Source organism: Lepus europaeus, chromosome 13 (assembly GCF_033115175.1).
Source record: "Lepus europaeus isolate LE1 chromosome 13, mLepTim1.pri, whole genome shotgun sequence".
NCBI lineage: Eukaryota > Metazoa > Chordata > Mammalia > Lagomorpha > Leporidae > Lepus > Lepus europaeus.
The window spans coordinates 60324741-60337162 of NC_084839.1; the positions used below are offsets into that span (position 1 = coordinate 60324741).

The 12422-nt window shown below is 42.9% G+C and overlaps 1 pseudogene; it reads left to right on the top strand.

Annotated features, from left to right (window-relative positions):
• The first annotated feature begins 583 nt into the window (after window positions 1-583).
• On the top strand, window positions 584-1479 carry LOC133772342 (large ribosomal subunit protein uL3-like; annotated as a pseudogene).
• The last annotated feature ends 10943 nt before the right edge of the window (window positions 1480-12422 follow it).

A 12422-nucleotide genomic window follows, 5' to 3' on the forward strand; every position in this document is an offset into this window, starting at 1 on the left:
GCAAATTATGAAAGATCTTATTAAGTATAAGATTTCTGTGTTTATCATGCAGGCAGGCTGGGAGAAACTAGTGAAGTGTTTTTGGTGATAAATGACACAATTAGATTTGTAGTACAGATAGGTACTCTAGAAGTAGTTTTGAGGTTGAATTTTGGGGCTGGACTGCAAAATGGCTAGCATACAAAGAGGCGATCCACAAACCCAGGTCAACAAAGGGAGACTTAAAAAATACACCAGCAGAGAGTGGATGCCCTACCTGCCTGAGAGATTCAGAGCTGCAGAAGGTGCATGACTGCCAATCCAGATGGCTGATGCATGATGGAACTGGCAGGAGTGAGCTGTAGTAACGCTTCTCTAATTGGTTAAAAGGATGGATAACTGGGTCTCCCTGAGTAGGTGCCTCCATGAGATCAAGATGCTCAGATGGATGCCTTTCTGAGGAAGGTAACACAGATGCAACAGTGCTGATGCTGTCCAGACATATGTGCATTTATTAGGTAAGCATTTGAGTTACCCATGTGCTTAATACTGATGCAAGGATAAAAGCACTGGGTAAATCTCTACCAGCGGATTTGGCAGTGAGATGTCTCATTGGAAGTTCTCCACGCTCAGACATAGGTCCCTGGGCTTCTTGTCTGGGAAGCGCAGCAGCAGGCATCAGGGGAAAGTGAAGAGCTTCTCCAAGGATGACTTGCCAAGCCCGCGCACCTCACCAACTTCCTGGGCTCCAAGGCCGGCATGACTCACATAGTGCGGGAGGTCAACAGAACAAGAAGGAAGTTGAACAAGAAGGAAGTTGTGGAGGCTGTGACCTTTGTGGAGACCCCACTCATGGTAGACATAAGCATCGTGGGCTACGTGGAGATCCCGTGAAGCCTCCACACCTTCAAGACCATCTTTACTTAGTATATCAGTGAAGAGTGCAAAAGGCACTTTTATAAGAGCTGGCACAAGTTGAAGAAGGCCTTCACCAAGTAGCGCAGGAAGTGGCAGGATGACATCGGCCAGGAGCGGAGGACTTCAGCAGCAGGAAGAAGCACTGCCGGGTCATCCACGTCATCGCCCACATGCTGATGCACCTGCTTCCTCGATGGCAGAAGCAGGCCCACCTGTCGCAGAGCCAGGTGAATGGTGGCACCCTGGCTGAGAAACTAGACTGGGCCAGGAGGGCTGGAGCAGCTGATCCTGCTGAACCAAGTATTTGGCCAGGACGAGGTGATCTATGTGATTGGTGTGACCAAGGGCAAGGGCTACAAAGGGCTCACCAGCGGCTAGCACACCAAGAAGCTGCCCCACAGCACCCACTAGGGGCTGCTCCAGGTCACCTGTACTGGGGCATGTCACCCTGTGCGAGTGGCCCTCTCTGTGGTGCGGACTGAGCAGAAAGGCTACCATCACCACACGGAGATCAACAAGAAGATCTATAAGCTAAAGCCAAAAGAAAATAAGTGGCCCCTTGTCTTAATTCTGAACTTTTAGTACATATCCCCATCACCTGTGAAACTCCAAATGACACAGGTGCCAGTGCCCCAGTGCCTGGAGATCCTGATGCAATGGTCAAATCCTGACACAGTAGCTGGAATTGGATCATCTAAATATTTGAATTCATCTTTGATTGCATGCTCTTTTCAAATGAGAATAAGTTTGCTATGACTTCACTAAACAAGCAAAGGCTGAAGGCACCATGATACGTATCTATCATCTCTATTTCTAAAATAATTTTCCTATACAACTCTTCTACTCACATAGTTAGATTAAAGCACTCTAGAGAATATCACCTAAATGGATTTTTAAAACCCACACTTTAAACATTTTTACATCAAAAAGAATAAAAGTCATCACTGGAATAACAATGAAAATTTTTCCAGCAATACACAAAAAGGAAACAGTTACTAAGTTGAGAACGAGTCCATTTATATTATGGATAGCAGTATCACCAAAGAATTCACAGTGTTATTTTTGAAAAGCAATGTTATAAAATTTGCTCCATTTTTATTGTCAGTTGAGCCTTATCAATGCTCTCTTACAAGAATGTGAATGGTAAATCGAAACCTTTGAAATGATGCCTATCTATGTCACTCTTCTTTTTATTTTTATTTTTTTTTTCAGGCAGAGTGGACAGTGAGAGAGAGACAGAGAGACAGAGAGAAAGGTCTTCCTTTGCCGTTGGTTCACCCTCCAATGGCCGCCGTGGCAGGCCAATGGCCGCCGTGGCAGGCGCCCTGCGGCCAGCACACCGCGCTGATCCAAAGGCAGGAGCCAGATGCTTCTCCTGGTCTCCCATGCGGGTGCAGGGCCCAAGCACTTGAGCCATCCTCCACTGCACTCCCGGGCCACAGCAGAGAGCTGGCCTGGAAGAGGGGCAACCGGGACAGAATCCAGCGCCCCAACCAGGACTAGAACCTGGTGTGCCGGCGCCACTAGGCGGAGGATTAGCCTGTTGAGCCACGGCGCCGGCTTATGTCACTCTTCTAAACACACTAAATTTCATATGATATCATTCATCCAATTATTCATTCATCCAACCAATGTTAGATAGACACTATCTAACACTAAAGATACAGAGATGAAAATTTCAGCTGTTTCCTTTAAAGTTATCACTTTTACAGGGTAGGTATTTTAGGAAATTTGAAATTCCAGTGGATACAAAAAGACCAATATTGTTGATACATACAAGACCCTGCAAGCGTTTAGAAGAAGCCCCACAAATTTGGAGGTGTGATCTGGGGAAAAGATGTCAGCCAAGGCTTCCAGGAGGAGTAATTCACAAGCTTTGAAGTTTATCTTAAGAAAAAAAAAAATAGGAAGCAGCTTTTTTAAATACATGTCAGAGGTCCTAGCCACAAGCAACAGCCATCAACATTGACTGATCAAAAAGAAAAGAAATTTACTAAATGATGTTAGGGAGCTCACAGAGCTCTCTGGGTAAGAACAAGGCTCAGAGTCCACATAGCTACAGACCCTCCCAGGTCATATCAGAGATCTGGTCTAGTGAGGGTGCTGCTCAAACTGCTGTTGCCAGAACCACTGACCTTGACCTTTTGATAACAGCCCCCTACTGGTGCCTTGGAAGTTCAGTCTGGCTGCAACAGCAAACTTCACCATCAGTGAAAAGTTCTCTGTGGCTCCTTCTTCTGTATGTTATTAGGTCCTAAACCAAATCCTGAGTAGAGATATCTGATCAGCTTAGCCTAAGTCACATGTCTACCCCTCCTGCAAAGGAAGCTGGGTAAGTAGGTAGTTGCTTGTTTCATTATCCATTGCTGCATAACAAACCATCTTAGGATTTAAAATATCAGCAACCATTATTGTATTTAAATATTCTGAGGCTGCCAATGTTCAACTGGAATGTTCTGCTCTAAGGAGCACCCACGGGTCTCTAAAATTATTGAAGGCTTGTCTACCTGATAGGTCCACGATGACCCACTCACAAGGCTGGCTGCTGGCTGGGAGCTCAGCCTGAGCAATTGTTTTTCATGGGGCTGCTTCATGTAGATTGGGCTTCCAGGGTAGGCGTTTACTTTGTGAAGTGTCTCCCTCCCAAGTGGTAGCATTCCAAGCAATAAGGTTAAACACTTTGTATATCTTAAGGGTCAGCCTTAGAAGTTATACAGCACCATTTCCACTCCTTTTGTTGATCAAACTGAGCCACAGGGTAGCCCACGCTCATGAAGAAGAGAGAGACAGATAAGCTCCCTCTCCCAATATAAGAAGTGACACACACACACAAAAGTAGCTCTCACTAATTCTCCACACTGACATATTCAGCTTTTATACTGGAAGGAATGCGTTGGCTTCCACCTCAAGTCAAGTTGAAGATTTTCCCAAACATAGGCAAGAGGCTCAGATCCTCAGTTGTCAAAAGCAAACAGGACTGTCCATTGTAAAAAGCACGAAGAAGGGCATTCCAGCTAGAGGGAACAGAACTGAAAAGTCACAGAAGGCCTCAGCTGATGCTGCCAGTTAAATAGTGCCCTTCTTATAGTAATATACTTTCTACTGTTCTCTTACTAACACTGCGTTAGAACCCTTGCTTATCGAGCAGAGTTGTAATTCTACTGCATTTGTGCACATTAGACGGTTTAAGCTAATTACAATTGATTCAGAAGTCGCAGTCTGTGTTTGATTTCTCCTTTCTGCATCTTTAAAACCCTTTTCAACATCACTGTTGACAAGATCTGCTCCAAGACTGGCAATGTGTATTTGACAATGATTACTTGGGGAATGCAATCATTTGGAAATAAATAAGTCCAAGCCTCCTCTGTATACTCAGGTATTTCTTAATAGTATTTTCTTTTACTTCTCATTATGGAAAATATTACAAATAGCAAAAAAATAGACTATTTTAATAGACTTAGATTAAATACAGTTATTGCTAACATTTTGCCATATTTTCATTTTTGTCCAGGTATATGTTTTTTCCCCGATCCATTTAAAAATAAATCATGAGGGCAGGCATTGTGGTGCAGCAGGTTAAGCCACCACTTGGAATGCCTGTGTCCCATATCAGAGTGCCTGGTTTGTGTCCCAGCTACTCTGCTTCCAATCTAGCTTCCTGTTAATGCATCCTGGGAGGTAGCAGGTGATGGCCCAAGTATTTAGGTTTTTGCCACCCACAGGTGAGTCCCAGATGCAGTTTCTAACTCCTACCTTTAGCCTGGTCTAGCCCCAGATGCTATGGACATTTGGGGAGTGAGCCAGCAAATAAAAGATATTTCTTTCTCTCTCTCTTTCTCTCCACACTCTGCCTTTCAAATAAGTAAATAAGTCTTTTAAAAAATAAATTATGGACATCATTTCAAAACATCTCCAAAAAGTGAGGGCATTTTCATATATATCTGTAATTGCATTACTATATTTTAAAAATTAACAATAAACTCCCAAAAGTATTTAATACCAGTCCATTTTCTGTTTCCTCAATCATTCCCAAAACATCTTTTATAATTGGTTTATTCAAATAGGAATCCCATCAAAAACCACGCATTGCATCTGATTGTTACTTCTCTTAAGTCACTTTTAATCTCGAATATCCTTTTTGCAAAGATCAAGTTATCTGTCTCATAGAATAATCCATGTAGTAGATTTCTGTGACAGTTTCCTTGTAGCACTGTTTAACTCGTTCTTCCAGTATATCCTGTAAACTGGAAGCTAGATTTAAAGGCTTGTGTTGATTTGTCTTAAATATATTTGGCGAGAGTACTATGTACTTCTGTGAGATCTGTACTTCACATTGCATCACTTGAGGAAACTCACTGTGTTCAACTGTCATTATCATTTAGCTTAGGGGTAGGAGGAGAAGCAAAAATAATGTATATAGACTGGATGAAGTAAAATCTCTAGGAAAGAGTCACAAAGGGACTACAGGTATAGAGCAGTGATAGCCAATCCATGGCAGTGCTGTGTGCCTCGCCTCTGCGCCCTTAGCTTCTGTGAGAGGGGAGACGTTCCTTTGGTGGTATTAATGCATGGAGGTAGAGGGCCTTCCCACTCTGGTCCTGGCTGCGTGGGAGGACCAGATCCCCTCTGTGGTAGAGCAGCCAAAGGCCCTGCACGGGTCTCTCAGTAGAACCAACCGGATACAGTGATTTAAACACATTACGGAAGCACTTTTCAGCTCTTCCAGCAAATCTTCCTTGCCTCTGAACTCCATTTACTTTTATTGTCAGTCCTATGTAGCTCAGCATTTAATTGTTCTGTGTTTGATAGAGTCAGAAGTTTCAAGGACGCAATTGTTTCAGGTTTATTGGTCTTATCTCCCCAACTAGACTGTACTCTTTTGTTTCTGGCCAAGAAACAAATCCTGTTTTTTCAGACTAGTCTCTCAGCACGGTACAAAGTGCAGAAAGGTGTTCAGTAAATTGTTTATTTTCAAAGATAAATTACAAAATTAATCAAGGATGGGATAATAAATGGATTTATACCTAGATGACTATAGAACCATTAAAAGACATGATAAATGCAAAACCTCAAGAAAGCTGATTAATAGTTACATTACAATTTTTTTTCTGGATAATCTACTGACTCAAAAGCAGGTCTCTTGTAGAATATTAATCGCCATCTTGAGGTTGGGAATACAGAAGTGAAGAAATCTCCACCCTCATGCAGCTGTTGATTGCACAAAAACTTTGTTGTATCTCCTTGGACGCTACAACTACACAAGGTTAAAGACAGATGTAGGGATTTTGCAAAGATCATGCTCGAATTCAGTAATATTTTCAAAGACACAAATTCCATCTACTAACGTCTGTCAAATTCTACAGACCTTTCTAAAGATAAAATTTGAAGAATAGGCTCATGAGTGTTGGAGTTGACATAAATACATGACATTTAAGTCAACGAGCAAACACATTTCCTGGATTTAGGGAAGTACGATTAATATCTAAATTTAACTCCTGTTTTGGTGGCCTTATTAACATACTGAAGTGGCTATCACATATGTGATTGCCTAATCTAATGCGTTATTGAAAAACAACTGAAGGGGCTGGTGCTGTGACATAGAGGGTAAGACTGCCGCCTGTAGGGCCGACATCCCATACGGACGTGGGTTGGAGTCCCAGCTGCTCCACTTCCAATCCAGCTTTCTGCTATGGCCTGGGAAAGCAGTGGGGGATGGCCCAAGTCCTTGGGTTCCTGCACCCATGTGGGAGACCTAGAAGCTCCTGGCTCCTGGCTTCAGATGGGCCCAGCTCCTGCTGTTGTGGCCATCTGTGGAATGAACCATCATATGGAAGACCTCTTTCTTTCTGTCTCTCTCTGCTTCTGCCTCTCTGTAACTATGCCTTTCAAATAAATTTAAAAAAATCTTTAAAAAAAAAAAAAGAAAAACAACTGGAACTGCAATGTCCAGCATGGTAGCCACTAATCACTGAGATGTCCTGTAAGTGTGAAATACACACCACAGGGTTTTAAAGCCCTTGTACAAACACATTGTAAATTGTCCCATTAATAAATATATCTATTGCATGTTAAAATATTTTAGATATACTTGATTATTATTAAATATTAAATTTAATGTAATTATTTTAATTATTAAAATTAATTTCACTGTTTATTTTTATTTTTTTAAAGAAGTAGGTACCAGAAAATTTGAAATCACGTGTAGCTCACATTAGGTTTCTATTTTTTTTTAAGATTTATTTTATTTATTTCAAAGAGTTACAGAGAGAGGTAGAGACAGAGAGGTCTTCCATCCACTGATTCACTCCCCAGATAACTGCAACAGCCTGAGATGCGCCAGTCCGAAGTCAGAAGCCAGGAGCTTTTTCCGGGTCTCCCACACGGGTGCAGGGGCCCAAGGACTTGGGCCATCTTCTACTACTTTCCCAGGCCATAGCAGAGAGCTGGATTGGAAGAGGAGCAGCCGGGACTAGAACTGGCTCCCATATGGGATGCCGGCGCTTCAGGCCAGGGTTTTAACCCACTGTGCCACAGTGCCGGCCCCTGATTTTTTTTTTTTTTTTTTTTTTTTACAGGCAGAGTTAGACAGTGAGAGAGAGAGACAGAGAGAAAGGTCTTCCTTCTGTTGGTTCACCCCCCAGTGGCCACTGCTGCCGTCGCCCTGTGGCCCGTGCACTGCGCTAATCCGAAGCCAGGAGCCAGGTGCTTCCTCCTGGTCTCCCATGCGGGTGCAGGGCCCAAGGACTTGGGCCATCCTCTACTGCCTTCCCGGGCCACAGCAGAGAGCTGGCCTGGAAGAGGAGCAACCGGGACAGAACCGGTGCCCCAACTGGGACTAGAACCCAGAGTGCCAGCGCCACAGGCAGAGGATTAGCCTAGTGAGCCGCAGCGCTTGGTCCCCCTGATTTTTTAAAGATAAAAAATATTGCAGCTACAGATGAAGTTCTCTTTAATTCTGCTTGAAATTTTAGCACTTCTAATGAATTGATGTATATCCTTATCTATATTTATATTATCTATATATATTTAGATATGTCTATATATCTTTATTATCTGTAATTTACTATAAAAATGTACATCCATAAAAATATTTTTCTATTTTAAAATCACATACATTGTAACATTTGTCATAGTTTACTTATTTTGAAACTCGTGTTTTCATTGTTATAATTAAGTATACTGACTATCCAATAACTGTAGTTTAATTGTTGAATAGTAATTTATGAAAATGCCATTTTTTATCTACTAAAAAGTACTTGTTTAGCCAGAAAAATTTTACTGAGCTATAAAATAAAATCTTAGATAAATGTTCAGATAGAGAAGGGACCTTAGAGATCATCTGGTATAGATTTCTTAAACTGAGGCTCATAGACCCTCTTACATGAAATTGCAGTGTCTGGGGGTAGAACTGTTTTCTTCGAAAAGGGCCCAAGCCTTGACTACATTTTCAGAGATATATGCACTGGTTTCTTGTCCTTTGAGGAGTCAAAGTTTATGGTCTAGTCCCACTCTCTCATTTGACATTTAAAGAGACCGAGGTCAAAGTTAAGTAATTCATACAAAATCAGAGTTGTAATTGAGTCTTCATAGACCCAGGTCTATGTTTATTGCCTTTTTAGAACACTACATTGCTTGAGTTTTATGCTTGCTTGTTTATTGATTTCTCATATAATATAATGTGTATTAGATTTCTTTTACTTTTTAGTCTAGTCAGTCTTTTATTTTTCTCCCTTTTAACTATTCCACTGCTGGTGAGGAGGTGTTAAAATTAGTATATTCCTATATTACTGGTAGCACTGTAATTTAGTATCATCTTTTAGAAAATAATATGATTATGTGCCAATAAAATACTCACAGCCTTTTGGCTCAGTAATTTTTATATTGAGAAAAAAATGCTATTTTTTTCTAAAAGCCACATGCACAAAATGTATTATTTGTAATAGTGGAAAATATCCACTAATAGTATCATAGATAAATCATGGCATACCCACTCCTTTGACTACTTTGCAGACAATTTTTAAGTGCTTTTTTTCAAAAGACTTTTTAAAATTTTTTTGAGAGGTAGACTTGAAGACAGAGGGAGAGACATAGAAAGTTCTTCCATCCGCTAGTTCACTCCCCAAATGGCCCCACAGTTAGATATGGACCATTCCAAAGCCAGAAGCCAGGAGCTTCTTCCGGGTCTTCCATGTGGGCTGCTAGGGGCCCAAGCACTTGGGCCATCCTCTGCTTTCCCAGGCCATAGCAGAGAATTGGATTGGAAGTGGAGTGGCCTGAAGACGAACTGCCCCCCCAACCCCTGCCATCCCCATATGGGATGCCAGTACCACAGATGGAGGCTTAACCTACTATACCACAGTGTTAGCGCCTATGTAGGCAATTTTTTAAAAATATTTATTTATTTATTTATTTGAAAGGAGGAGTTACAGAGAGGCAGAGGCAGAGAGAAAGAGATTTACAGGTCTTCCATCCCCTAGTTCACTTCCCAAGTAGCTGCAACAGCCAGAGCTGTGCCAATCTGAAGCCAGGAGCCAGGAGTTTCTTCTGGGTCTCCCACACAGGTGCAGGAGTCCAAGGACTTCTGTCATCTTCTACAGCTTTCCTAGGCCATACCAGAGAGCTGGATCAGAAGTGGAGCAGCCAGGACTCGAACTGGTGCCCATCTGGGATGCCAGCACTGCAGGTGGCAGCTTTACCTGCTAGGCCACAGTGCCGGCTCCTGTTCCACTTCTGATCCAGCTCCCTGCTAATGTGCCTGGGAAAGCAGAAATATGCCTGGCCCAAATGCTTGGGCCCTTACACCCACGTGGGACACCCAGAATAAACTCCTGACTCCTGGCTTCTGCCTGGCCCAGCCCTGGCTGTTGCAGCCATCTGGGGAGTAAACCAGCAGATGCAAGATTTCTCTGTCTCTCCCTCTCTCTAACTCTGCCTTTCAAATAAATAAATCAATATTTTAAAAAAACTACTTAAATTATGATTACAACTTTGTAAAAAGTCCACACAAGAAAAAAAAATAGAAGTACACACAACAATTGATAGCCAGTCTATTTTTTAATATTCCAGCATTATTTATTTAATCAAAGTAAAATACACTTTCCATCACTATAAACTGAGCACAACTACAGTTGTTTACACATCCATATATTTTCTTTTCTTGATTATAATTCTTAGGTCATGCAGTTAAAGTGATAATTTTAAAGGAAAAAATGAATACAAAAAGAATACTGTCATGAACTCCAAATGCAATGAATATATTTCCCACAGATTTATCACCTTAAAAATGTTTCTTTTTCAATACAATTTCATAAGCATTAAAATGCTTTCTTTAGGTTTAAAAGACTGGTTTTCAATTACAAATTTGTTGATTATACCTGCAAATTAGTTGGCCAAACAGCCATTTGATTTTTACATACAAAGTTGGAAACTGATCTTTGGATTGTTGTTCTTAAATAGAATTAGTTTCTGTATTTATCTGGCAAAAAGCATTTTGTAATCATATGTATGAAATCAGGAAGACATTTTCCCAAAAGAATGGCTGCTTTTTCAATGTTTTGATGTGCAGATTCATTTTTTTCTTAAAAATTTTTATTTTATTTAAGGCAGGGGGAGAATCTTCCATTTGCTGGCTCACTCCCCTGAGGCCTCCACCTGGCTAGAGTTGGGCCAAGTTGATGGAAGCCAGGAGCAAAGGTACTCTATCTTGGCCTCCCACCTGGATGGCAGGAGCCCAAACACTTGAGCCACCACCTGCTGCTTTCCCAGGCCCATTAGCAGGGAGCTGCAAGGAAAGTGGAGCAGCTGGAAATCAAACTGGTGCTGCGATAAGGGATGCTGACGTCACAAGCCAGGGCTTAGCCTGCTATACAGAACACTCTCCGGTAAATTCATTATTTTAAACACTTTCTTAGTATAGGGACTATTTTAGGATCGTGTCATATGTTCTCATTCCAATTTTCTATTTAGTAGAGCTCAAATGAAAGCAAGCATATGTTTGTCTAAAATCAATTCATCACCAGTTTTCACACACACATATGCACACATCACACACAAATATTTTAGTTCCTGTCCTTCCTGGTTAATACACATTTGTACTGACATACATAGGAGTATTCGAGCTTGCACATGAGCTAAACCAGCAGGGGGCGAAATACAATGGGAATAAATTTGACAAGCCACGTAGATTTTTCTCACTTTAGCGACTTAAGCAATAACCAAAAAATCCCGCGTCACCACAAAGCACTTGGTACTCCGATGTAAAGGGATGCAGTCTCCGTATACTTTACAGCGACTGAGTTGTAAGGAGACAAATGCGGGTCTATTTTATAGCTGCAACTTAATTTGTCTAGGACATTGTAGGGGCGGGATAGACCGTGATGAACTGCTATTGTCCTTATCTTTCCCCTGATTTGTTTAATTCCTCCTCAGAGGGGTGCACACTTCTCTGTGGCGGAGGGTCTTCTCCAGCCTTGTCTCTTGGCGTAGCGGCTGAGCTTAGCTGTTTTGGAAATATTTTAAATTTTTCAAATGACTGATGCAGAGGTTGGGCAAACATGGGCAGACCGGGGGACCCGGCAGGGGTCATGATTCACAGAGCAGGACCCTGGGCTCAGCATCCCCGACAGTAACAACACTCTGGGGGATGCGGTCCGATTTCCACAGTGGCCAGAGTTCTGACGGAATTCACCGTAAAGGAAGGCGAAAGGTTAGAACTTGTTATGACCTCTGTTCGCGAAATGAGTTCCGATGCAGAGGTTGATTTTTCAAGTTTCACTGGCCATTGCTCTGAGCTATGAGAAACGGCCGCTGTCTCCGTCCGTTAGCTAAATTCTGGACTATCATTATTTTGCCGAAGACTATTTGTCAGTTCGGCGGCGAGCTGCAGCTTTCTCAGCTTAAGTTCGATTCGTAGCCATCCGTTCTTTGTTACTTATTAAACACCGGCTTGCTCCTCTGTTGGCTTACATAGAGAAGAGCAAGGGACTTGGACTGGGAATGAAAAAGTCATTTTTCAGGGCGAAAAAGGCAAGCCGATGAATGTTCCCTAATTGGTTTATGGTACAGAAAAGTGTGGTTCCGTATTTCCAAACCCGTGCAATTTTAATGGGAGTCTTAACTCGGTCCTGGGTTGACCAATATTTCCGACGGGCTGAGGGCAGCGCCTGCTCCTCGCCGGGAGCGCTGCTTCCTCGGGCGGCGGAGGGCGGGAGGACGTCTGTCGCCCACAGCTCGATGACTCGCAAGGAAGTAAAAGGAAAGGGCGGTTTGCCCTTACCCAAAATGGCGGCCGGAGCACGGCGCCACGGCGCCTGCGCAGGGGTAAGCGTTCTGTGACACTAATTCCCCTGGAGCGTCTTCCCCCACCCCACAGCACCCACCAGCGCCGGGCCCCGACCTAGCCACCTGCGCCCGGAAGTGACGTGTCGGTGGCAGCGGTTCCCCCGCTGCATGATGGGAGAGTGTGTGGAGTGGGCGGGGGGTCTCCGCGGAGGAGGAGGTGGAGGAGGCGGCGGCGGCGGCGGAAG